The sequence below is a fragment of the Belonocnema kinseyi genome, chromosome 9 (genome assembly GCF_010883055.1).
Source record: "Belonocnema kinseyi isolate 2016_QV_RU_SX_M_011 chromosome 9, B_treatae_v1, whole genome shotgun sequence".
NCBI lineage: Eukaryota > Metazoa > Arthropoda > Insecta > Hymenoptera > Cynipidae > Belonocnema > Belonocnema kinseyi.
The window spans coordinates 25,500,318-25,512,979 of NC_046665.1; positions in this window are offsets into that span (position 1 = coordinate 25,500,318).

The following is a 12,662-nucleotide window of genomic DNA, read 5'->3' on the forward strand; positions in this document are numbered from 1 at the left end:
TCGCACCTCAGAGCATGCAGCCGTGACATGTAACCCTGTTCAGGGGTCACACTCGCATCGTAGAACTCTGGCAAGTCGTGATTCAGTCGCTCCGTCCACCTAAGGGTCGCGAGATCCCGCCGATCCATCGCATTGAATCCATTTTCATTGGCTCCCCCAGCTCTAGATTGGTCGGCTTTGTTGGCCGACCCATTGTTGGGAGCCCTGCGCGTTCTGTTGTTTTGAGCCGCACCTACTACAACTATGTTTGTGGTTGTCATTGTTGTTCCCACGAGAAGCTAGGGAAAGGGGTTCGTCCATCCTTGTAGAGCCCCGCATGCAAAGATAAGGCTGCGTACTCTGAGAGGTCGCCCGGTATCCCCGAGTAAGGGAGTTGAAACGAGTGTACCCGGAATATTCTGTTAAACTAATTCGTTAATAGCCTGAAAAGGAGCCCTGCGTGTGAACAATATGCTAAAACACTTGCAGGAACAGTGCAGAAGGCGGTTGTCCTTGGGTCGCTCCGTGTTCTCAGGGTGCACGAAACTCTTGCCGAATCGTCGCATTGATTCCAGTACAGACTGTAACCACCTGTCTCACGGTCGTGAGACGTTGTTGTGGCTGAAATTTTACCGCGATTTCGCTGGGAGCGGGTGCATATATATCGGAAATTCCATGTCAATCGGGCCCCCTAAATATCTCGTAAACGGGTTATTTTTTTTATCAAATTTGCTACAGATTATTTTTAACATGTATACTCTTATCTCAAATTTTTTCAGAATTAATTTTTTTTTGTTACAAAATGGCGGACCAAAATATCTCAAAAAACGTGGTTTTTTTACATGCTCTCCAAGTATACCATTTTTAAGGTGAAAAAAAAACAATGAGAAACCCGATATTATTATTCCATTTGATATTTTTGGTATTGCTGGCAATAAATATACTACGAAAATGCTAGATTTCAAAATGGCAGATTTAAAATGGCAGCCGAAACGTAAATTTTCTAATTTGTATCTAATGTTCATTTTAATATCGTAATATCGTTTTGATGTTCGTTTGAAAAACCTATTTTCAACAATTATTATTATTATCATATAAAAAATATCAATAGCGAGTCCAATATCGCGGACAGAAAAATGTTGTATATTAACAAGGCCAACGTCAACTCAGTCTTTTAAACTCTTCTATGACCATAAGATTTTTTAGCCACGAACTATATAAACCAGATATAGTTTTAAGAGTTTGGGGCATCGCCGATTTCGAATTTGCCATTAATTTTGCAAAATTAATTTGTTTAAACTATTTTTTTAAACAAATTGTTTAAAGAAACTCATTTTACAAAACTAATCGCATGTTTGGATTACGCGTATTCAAAAACCTCTTAAAAAATTGATGTCGTATTTGTATTTTCTTTGCTTTTCTTATCAACATAAACAGTTTTATTAAATTTACAAAATTAATTATTTATTAATTTGTTTATTAAATATCTTCATTGACGACATAAAAGAACTATTCCGGATGTAACTTTTCCCATTTAATATGATTCTCGTATTTGTTTTGCAAAATTTGTTAATAACGCAATAACTTTTTTAAACAAATTGTTTAAAGAAACTCATTTTACAAAACTAATCGCATGTTTGGATTACGCGTATTGAAAAACCCCTTAAAGAATTGATGTCGTATTTGTATTTTCTTTACTTTTCTTATGAACATAAACAGTTTTATTGAATTTACAAAATTAATTACTTATTAATTTGTTTATTAAAAATCTTCATGGAAGACATAAAAGAACCCTTAATGGTTAATAACATAATAAAAAACCTTAATAACATAAAAAAAGAACCCTTAATTGACCCGATGGCTCAAACCCTTAAAACTATATCTGGTTTATATAATTCGTGGCTAAAAAATCTTACAGTCACAGAAGAGCTTATAAGGCGTTGGCGTTGGCCTTGTTATTATACAAAAATTTTTTATCCGCGATATTAGACTCGTTATTGATATTTTTTAAATAATAATAATAATGATTATTGAAAATAGGTTTTTAAAACGAACATTACATACAAATTGAAAAATTTATTTCTCGGCCGCCATTTTGAATCCGACATTTTGAAATCTAGCATTTTAGTAGTTTGTTTATTGCCAGCAACAACAAAAATATCAAATTGAATAATAAGATCGGGTTTCTCATTGTTTCTTTTCACCTGAAAAATGGTATACCTTGAGAGCATGTAAAAAAAACCACTCTTTTTGAGACATTTTGGTCCGCCATTTTGCACAAAAAAAGGTAATTCTGACAAAATTTGAGATGAAAGTACACATTTCAAAGACAATCTGAGCCAAATTAAACTTTTTACTCCATAACTTATTCTAATTTTAATATTTTTATTGCAAGTTACATATCGTTGGAATCGCAACAAAACATAAGATTCCGAATATAATATTTTTAATTTGCCGATTGCAAAACTATAACATTTTTATGTTTGGCATGTTATGCGTCATTATGACAAAGCGTTCTACCCGCTGGCAAAGTTCGACACAGCGATCTCGCTTAGTCGGGGACTTGAGGTGAAGTGTGTTAACGATTATGGATAAAATTTACAAAACCGTTTTTTTTTCTTATAAGAAATATCTGTTACACTTCATGGGACTTGCGCAACCTCTGAATAAAATATTTTTAAAACACATTTCAGGGGCGGTGGTGGGGGGAAGAGGAGCAAAAGTGTTGAATTATAAAATTAATAAAAAAAATTCTAAATTTTAAAAATGGACTCCGCGAACATCCCTTATATTCTGCCTTTTATATGCTAAAATAGTATTTTTATTAACTTTCATTAAGAAATGGGTTCAAGCGGTGAAAAAAAGTATGATTGTTGATGAATATCCAAATTAAGCTAGGAATAACGCTATTCGTACTTTTGGACTAGGAGTGAAAAACTATTTAAGGATAATTTTAAAAAATGCAATTGTTTGAGAAATAAACCAAATCCATGATGTTAGTTAATAAGTTCTGAAATGTTGCCAAATTTTAACTTCCGGATTTTCCAAAATTAAGTGAAATATTGCATCCATAAATTAAAGCTACTGCAGTATATTTGCGTAAAATATACTAAAAAAATTTCCAAAACATTTCACATAAATTTGGCATTTGGACCTTCTTAATTTATGATCCACTAACGAATTTCTACCTTTCATGTGGTTTTTCTAGACCAGGACAAAGCCTTACAAAGTTATAATTTAATCTTTGGTGTGCTAAAATCTTCTTTTATGGCGTTGTTCTTTTAGTTTACTTAATTCTCATTGTGGAAATGAATCTTGCTTTAAAAGTCACATATAAATCAATTCACCGCTTTTGTTTAAAAAAATATATCTGCACTCACTAAGAGCAGGATTTATATCTTTTCTATAAGAACATTAGAAATGGAAAGCTGACATGTGATGAATAATGAAAAACTAATTCAAATTAAGCACAAAAAACTACTTGGGAAATGACACATATTTCATTTTTTAAATGCTACAATCCATTATGTAGTCCAGTTTTATTTTTCATGCGTAATCAGTGTTTTTTCCAGAGAAAATATTTTGCGATTTTTTCAGCACAAAATCGGGTTGACATTTAACAAATTAAAAAAAATATTAATTTTTCTTAAAACTTAGGATAATAACATTGATTTCGATATTGTTCTTCTGGAAACGTTCTTGAATTTTGCACGCACCTTTTTTCATTTTATCAGGGTGAAAATAACGAAGCTACTATCGAAAATATTTCAAAGCTTCTTATTTCTACTAATTTTTTTCTATCAGTATATTGAAAAAAGTTCAATTCCGCTAGTAACCCAGGAAACAAAAATCCATTCACTTGCATGTGAATGGGTTTTGAGGTCCTCTGAATAGCGTATCTGTCACTGGAATTTCAGATACCCGCCCATAGGTTAGGGTGAGTTTCGAATGAGGAGCCGGCTTTTTTAATCGGCCACGTAATTTTTTTCTCTTACCCATTCAGTAGCGATCATGAATCAGCATTAACCAATAGAGGAAAAGTAGTTCCGATAGAAAAATATTAATTTAAATAAAACAAATTTAATTCAAATGGTTTAAATTATTTATTAAAAACTAGTTAAATGGGCAACTCTTACACAGTAATAGAAGAATTTGAATTTTGGTAGAAAAGGCCGGTTGACTTCCAGATGTAACTAAAAGGATAATTCGCCAGTTGAAAGTCATCTGATTATGATAACATGACTTTCAGTAACGCGCTTGGTTGAAAGTCAACTGCTTTATGTACGTAAAATGTACTTTATAGGTTAATTTAAGACAGAAAGATTGTTGAATTTCCGTCAATGCGTGCGTGTGAAATCAAACTTACAGGTTAATTTAAGTCAGCTGATTGTTGAAATTCATAAAATTTATGCGCTATCTTTCAGTTATTAGGAACAAGAAGTTAATATAAAATTAAAAATTGAATAATTTTAGGAAATACGTTTTTTTAACGTGAGCATTAAATAAATTATTCATTTATGCCTAATAAATCAAGTTGTTTTATCCTCCAAGTCGATGAGATTAGTAGAAGGAAAAAAGAACTTAATGACAGTAAACAAGGCACGTATATCCATTTCAAGCTACTAGGTACAGAACATGAATCTTCAATCCTTTTTTATATATATTTTTATCACATATGTACAATTATTCTATTTATAATCAAAATCCGTTATAGATCTGAGTACATACATATCAACGTAGGAAACGTTGACGGAAACGACTATACCATGAGCTCAGTGTTGATCGATACTACTCTCTAATTTTTTTATGTAGTCCGGTCAGTTTGGGCGTGAATATTTCAGAGAAAAAAAATGGTACAAAAAAACTATATATTCTATGTCATTGTATCTTTAGTTTTTCGTCGATTGCATGCTTAATGGTTATTGTGCAAAAATGTGGTGAGGAGCTGTTATCATTTATTTGCCGAAAAGCAACGAAGTAATGCACGTCGAGAACAAGAAGCTCCTGTATCGTCAAATTTACCTAGAAAAATTCGATTTTTTTTTATTTATTCTTCAAAGCCTTAACAACTTCTATCTTTTTCAAAAATTAAATATTTTCATAAGCGTAGCTATAAAGTAGTTTCCAAGAAAAAAAAATTATCTTCAATACTATTGCACCTACCGCAACGAGACAAAGCTGTTAATGTTTGCAAAAGGATAAGAATTAAGACCATATAAAAACGTTCGATTAATAATGACAAAATGAGGATACTTGTTTCATTGAAGTGTAGCGGTACATTCAAAGAAGCAGGCGGGCTTTGAAGCACAGTAGCACGGCAGCGTCTGGTTCCTCAGTTCAGGGCTGTATAGCGCGCACATAATACATCTGCACCCCGCCCTATCAGCGCTGATATGTATCACTTTGCATTGTTCTTAATAATTATATTTTTATGGAGTGGATTTTTTTTTCTTTTATACTTAGTAAATGATTAATTATTAACCTTTTTGAACTCGAACATTGTTCGCTATACACGCGTACTGCTAGCCGGATGGTCCGATTTATTTGATTCCTAAACTAGGCCCACGGCCTTTGATGGAGTGCTCCTCTCACTGTTTCATGGATAATATAATAATAAATTAAAGGGGTATGCTTTGCTCTTTGTACCTGCCGATAAACATAATATGAGATGGGACAGGATTTGTGAACTCTTTTCCTTCTTCAATATAAGAATACTATTCTTCGTACGCTTCATTTGTTACTGGTACTATTAAAAAATAATACTTCCTGGTAACGCCTTTAGTTTTGGTTTAAATTTCTTCGTCAGTGCCTCATCCTAATGATTAAGTAGTAACTAGTAAATAGGTAATGCTCATTGTAACTTTCTTTTAAATATCAAATAATTTTATTTACCATTATCTTTTCGAGTGATTTTTTATCAGGATCGTTGAAATTCTTTAAATAAATAGTATTTAATAAATATTTAATGATAATTCATCATAATAACAATAATTAAAGTGTAAAATGTTTCATGTTGTATTCATGATGAAATTGTTATAATTATAAATTTATTAAATCATTATTATTGTTATAATTATTAAAATAATACATATCTAATAATTAATAATGTATTATTAAAGCAATCGAGTAATTTATTACAAATTAATAAGTACTACTTAATAATTAGTCCATAATTATTAACAAACATTACATTGCTAGTCATTATTTTTAACTGAAATAAGACACTGAGTCACTACTTATTGAAAACTAAATGAATAAGAATTGATCAATAATTCCAATTGATACAATAATATTAATTATATGAATAACTCAATAGAATCCAAATACTAATACAGTTTTAATACCAATATCTAAAATTTAAACTGAAATATTAATCATTAACAATGGAAAATGACAGTGACATCTGTAGAAATGCAATAAGATTACGATAAGAATGTGGCAATTTGGGACTCTGACGAGCTTTCAGCTTTAACAAAGGAGCAGGTCAAGTTCGAAAAGAGTACCTGTTAAATTGCTGCTTCACTGCCAATCTAAACCATGCTGAGTATTAAATATTTAGAACACTTTGCATGAAATGCATAGCCCTACAAATTATTATTGACTTTTATTATAAAAAGTATTTATTTTCTATTTTCACGTATCCTAAAATATTTTTCAATCTAATTTCAAAAATTCAAAAATGCCTTTTTTTAAATTATTTCTTATTATTTTATTGCATATTGATATGTGTAATTTTAGTTTCATATTATCCGGATAGTTGATGAAATGTGCACTTAGAGTGCGCCCAGAGTAGAAACGACGCTGCTTTCAAAACCCCGCAGAGTGGCAAACGAAAAAGGCGGCACTATCGTTTACACAAAGTTTTTATGCAATCTATTTAGATGGTGTTAATACTTACCATATTGCAAACATTAACAGGTTTGGCTCGTTGCGGTAGGTGCAATAGTATTAAAGATAATTTTTTTCTTGTAAACTACTTTATAGCCACGTTTATGAAAATATTAAATTTCTGAAAAAGATATAAGTTGGCATTATTTCGGTGTTTTTCGGCGAATAAAGGATGACAGTTCCTAACCACATTTTTACGCAATAACCACTGAGCATGCAATCGACGCAAAAATAAAGACACATTCGCATAGCATTTACCGTTTTTTTGTGCCACTTTTTTTCTTTGAGTTATTCACGCCCAAACTGACCGGACTACATGAAAAAATTAGAGAGTAAAGATGAGATGGGAGATAGGCGATTCCATGTATTTAATTTCGAACGATTTTCGCCAGCGCCATCTATAACCTAAGGCTTTTGCGAACTAAAATAAAGCGCCCCCAATTACTCAGGCGAGTTTACGAACTGAAATAGATGATAGACGGTTCTACTTGAGCGTTCAAACAGGGCGGCATTTTTCCAGTTTGACAATGTCGCTATAGAAAATCAGAGTTTGTAATTTCGCGTATATGCTAGGTAAATTTGGGATGCTTTAATTAAAAAGTTAACATGAAAGAATTTGAAAGATCTGAAGGGAATTTTTTAAATTATGCACAATTAAACATTTTGAAAAAATTACCGTTTTTTGGTATTCAAAGACTAATTTAAGAGCCTATTAATCAAAAGTTTAATCATTCTTTTAGTACATAACGATAAAAAAAATAGAAAATGGTGGAAAATAACAAACATTTTTATTGAAAATTAATACATTTCTGGTGTTTAAAGATTGCTAGATATTTTTTGAATCCATTGTTTATTGGTAGAAAATTTATCTTCTCGGTTAAAAAATCATGTTTTTCGTTAAAAGCTTAAGTCCTTTTGGAAATTTGTTGATTTTGAATTGAAAATTTAACTATTTTAATTATTGTTCAAAATTGATCTTTTTCAGTAACAAATTCATCTATTTGGTTGACAATTTAAAAATGTTTGTTTTCAAGTTTGTTGTTTTTTATCAGAATATTAATTTTCTAGGTTAAAAATTCCTCTTTTTATTGAAAATTAAACTTTTTTTAAATCCGTTGTTATTAGGTTGAAAATTAAGCTATTAAATTTGTCTTTTTAATGCTTGAAAATTAATCTTAGTATAAAATTCATTTTTCGTGTTACAAATGTAAGTTATTTTTTAAAAATATTTGGTAAATTTTCGGAAATATTTTTTTGTATCACTCAGAATCATATAAAATTTATAAATGTCTGAAACGGAAGCGAATTTTTCTTAAAATTTTTAAAAATATTAAAAAATTAAAAAACCTGTCTTAAAATATTCCAATTTTTTTCGCGGAATTTATAGAAATGTTTAAAAAAGATTTAATATCTTTTTAAATTTTATCAAAAAATGAGTATAAAAAAAATCTTTTCAAATTTTCGTGTTAATCTTAAGAATATTCTTTCATTCTCTTGAAACCTTTCAAAGTTTTCAAAAAGTTTCTAAGCGTCTAATTCAAAATCTTTCATAACCGATTTTTTAAAATAATTTGTTTAAAGTTTTTTTAAAGTGAAATTGGAAAAATGTATTGAAGTACAGTTCAGTCAAAAGGATAATTATAAATTTTGTGTTACGAAAGGTATGAATATTGGTTTAGAAAACAAATTGGACATAACGTAAGTTAATTCTTTCTTTTACACAAAACCTGGAAGACTTGGCAGGATCATTGCATTTTTTTTAATTCTGTGGAAAAAGTGGAAAAATCATGTAATCTTGCAAATATTGACAGGATTTTTTAAATTGAAAGAATAATTTCGAAGACTATTATTCAAAGTCTTATTAATTTTTTTAGTAAGCCATGGCAATAAATGGTGGAAATTTAAAATCCTGATTGAAAATGCGTGTTTTTTTGTTTGTTTAAAATTCAAGTACATATTTGTTAAATTAGCTGTTTATTGGTTTAAGATTAATCTTCTTACTTTTTTATAGAATATTTAACTATTTCTTGAAAATTCGTTCTTTTATCAATATTTTATAAATATTAAGAAATTTTTTAAACTTCTAAAATATTTTTAATCACTTTAACACTTCTAAATTCTTCAACACCCAAATTTTTCTCAAAATTTTTAAGTGCTAAAAAATTTTTAAATTGCCGAAGATATTATGGATATTATGTTATTTGCTGAGATGCCAACAAATGTTGAGCGAAATATAGATTTATTAAGATTTCGAAAGAAAAAGCTTTTTAAGAATTTTGAAAGATTTGAAGATAATAAAAAAAGTTTCTTAAGTTTCCTAAGAAAATTTAACATTTTTCTTATTTTTGAAGTTCATTTGAAGAGAATACTTAAAAAGATTCCAAGATTGTTGAAGAAAATTATAAAAATTATCAAAAATTAGTTTTGAGAGAATATTCTACAACTTTTTCAAAACATTTCAAAAAATTTCCAAAAAAGATTCTGGAAAATTTTAATACTGAGAAGATTTTTAATAGATGAAAGAAAATTTAGATTTCTGAAGATTTAAGAATAAAGTTTTGGATTCTATTTCAGAATTTGGAAAGGTTTTAAGAAATTAAACATTTTTGGCCTAACATTTCGGGGAAAGTTTTAATTTATTTTTTATTTAAAAAACAGTATTTTTTAAAGAAAATTTAAAAATATTTTGAAACTTTTTAAAACATTAAAAAACTGCGTTGACTCAAGAATCCGGTAAACAAAAGTATCAACACTCAGAAATTCGAAAAAGTAAATATGATTTATCGCGTATGGGCTTGGACTGGTGTCATTTTTAGATGACGGTTGCCGACAGTAGAACCATGCGGTGATTGTTTAATCTTTTTCTTTAAAATTTTATATAAAATATTTCCTAAATTCATATAATTTGAGGTAATATTTAATATTTTACAGAATATTGAAAATTCTTAAATTAGAAAAGTCCGGAACGACAAAATTCCTGAATTCACCCAATTTGTTGAAATGATATTGGTAGGGCGAAGGGGAATCTTCGATTCTTGCAGAATCTTAGCACCTCTAGTTCGCAGAACCGGCGGAGAGTTTCCGAGAAATGTATTTCCCCGCGAAACAAATGCAATATAAATAGATGAGTATCTCTTTAAAACTGCTTTCATGAACACTTATTATATAATTTAATTAAATTGTAATAAGTTAAACTGTAAATAAAGAAATAAATTGATTAAAATAAATTAAATAAAAAAGTATCTAATTTTCTTTTAACTTTCAATAATTTGCACATTTCCTAATTTAGTATATGTACTAATAACTGAGTCATTATCTTCAGCTTATAAAAATAGAAAGAAAAAACTTTTAAAAAATCTGGGCTACTAATTTCAGCTTCAGTTTAGAGTTTAAAAATTACGTCTTCTTTTGCAATTACAATAATTTTTAATACAAAATACAAATTTGGAATAACTATTTGCTTGTTATAAAGGTAAAACCACATTCCAAGATTTGACAAGAAGGATTCACGGCTTATCAGTTTCTTTTTAAAGATATATAAATGTAATTTTCGTAAGATTCCGGAGAAATTTTCAAAAACATTTTTGAAGATTTCACATATGCCGAAAAAAATGCAGAAAATTGTTCTGGTTTTTTTTTATTTTGCAGGATACACCAAATATTAGGAAAAATTAGAGTCAGCTTAAAAGATATTTAAGACTTTTAAAAGATTTGAAGAAATAATTTTTGAATTAAATTTTCGAAAAACTATTCATGTTTTTAAAGTTTGTTAATCTCTTCAAAAATTCTGTAATTTCCAAATAATTTTAATCAAAAAAATTACATTTTTAAAATGAAAGTTCAAAACCTAGAGATTTTTAGAAACTTTCAGAGAAATCTTAACAACAAAATTTCATCCTTTCAAAATTCTTAAATAACTTCTAACATTTTTTTCGAAATACTCAACATTTTATAAAATTGCTAAAAGTTGTTTTAAAAATGTATAGAACATTTTAAATTGTCTGAAAATTTTCAAATTTCAAATTGCTTTAAGACCTTTACAAAACTTCTACACCTTTGAAATATCTTTTCAAATCATTCAGTTTTCCTAAAAAATCTTTTAAGTGTCCTAAAATCTTCTATATTTTTTTTCGTGTGTTTTAAAATCAAAACTCAGTTATTTCAAAAATTAAGATATTCTAAGTTTTTTGCCTATTATGTATTTCATTTTTCTTACCCTTTTCAAAGTTTGAAAAAGTTTACAAATTGTATACTGCGATAGCAAAATTTGAAGAACAGAGCTATTTCCTGTAATATTCACTCAAAAAAATGTCTAGTTAAATCAACCCGAATTCTGGTTAAATATGGCCTTATTATTTTTATGGTTAGAGTAACCAGAAATCTGGTTACATTAACCAGATTTTATGGTTAATTTAACCAGAATTCTGGTTAATTTAACTAGAATTCTGGTTACTTAAACCAGAAAAATAGTAAGGGCATATTACACCAGAATTCTGGATGGATTAACCAGACATTTTTTTGACTGTTAGAAAACCTTTTTGCAATTAAAATTTTCTTTTCAATCAATAATGTTTAAAAACAGTTGGAAAATATTTGATCATGAAATAAAATTACTTAATTGAAAATTTTCATTTACAAAAGTGATGTTGCGGTAAAGTCGTAATATGTATTAATATACTTTATTATAGACGGTCAACTTAAGCAGTCTTTTTTTTGAGTCACTAGCCAAATTCTTTGAAATTGAAAAAATCAACTACAAGAATCAAAAACAAACATACATATCTTATTTTTTTCATATGTAATTTTGTCGATTAAATCATTAATATCCGTGAGCGAACTGGCCCTATTCTCCCTGTTAATAACAGTTAATATGCATAAATATATTAAATTTAATGCATTATTTTTTAACGCAAACAATGAAAAATTCCATGGAACATTTTTAAATTCTCTCAAATATTGAAATTCCTTCAAAATATTTTGACACACCTTGAACTTTTTTCCAAAGATTTTAAAAGTACTTTTGAATTTTTTTGAATAACCATTCTAAAATTTGTTTAATTCTTTAAAGTTTTATAAATAATAAAAATAAGTTGAAACTTCCTTGATATCTTTTAAAACATCAACAAATTTTTCAAATCCTTTGAAATCTTTTGAAATCTCGTGAAATTTTTAAAGCTCTTGAAAATATATTGAAATTTTTAAAATACCATGAAATATATCAAATCCTTTGAAATCTCATATTAAATTACTGTAATTAATTGAGAATTCCTTGGAATCTTTTAAAATTCTGTCAAATTTGTCAAATCCTTTAAAATCTTTTGAAATACCTAGAAATTTTTTTAAAGATTTCTAAGGTACTTTTGAATTATTTTAAATAACCCTTCTAAAAATTTTTTAAATCTTTGAAATTCCTTTAAATTATAAAAACTAATTAAAAATTCCGTGACATCTTTTAAAACATCCTTAAATATTTAAAATCCGTAAAAATCTTTTGAAATCTCTTGAAATTTTGTAAACCTTCAGATGGAAATTTAAAAAAAGAGAAAAGTTCCAGAATGTTAAATATTGAAATGTTAATCATGGATTAATTGAAAGCGTTCAAAATATAAAATTACGTTTTTCATTGGCCAATCTCTAAATGAAATTATTTCAGACTGAAATTTAGAAAACAGAAAAATTTCAAAATGTTAAAAATTTTTATGTTTGTAGATTTAGTTGAAGTATTAGATTAAAGTGTTGATAGAAATTGCTCGAGTTAAAGTTTAACTATTTCTAAAACGATGTTTGTATATAAT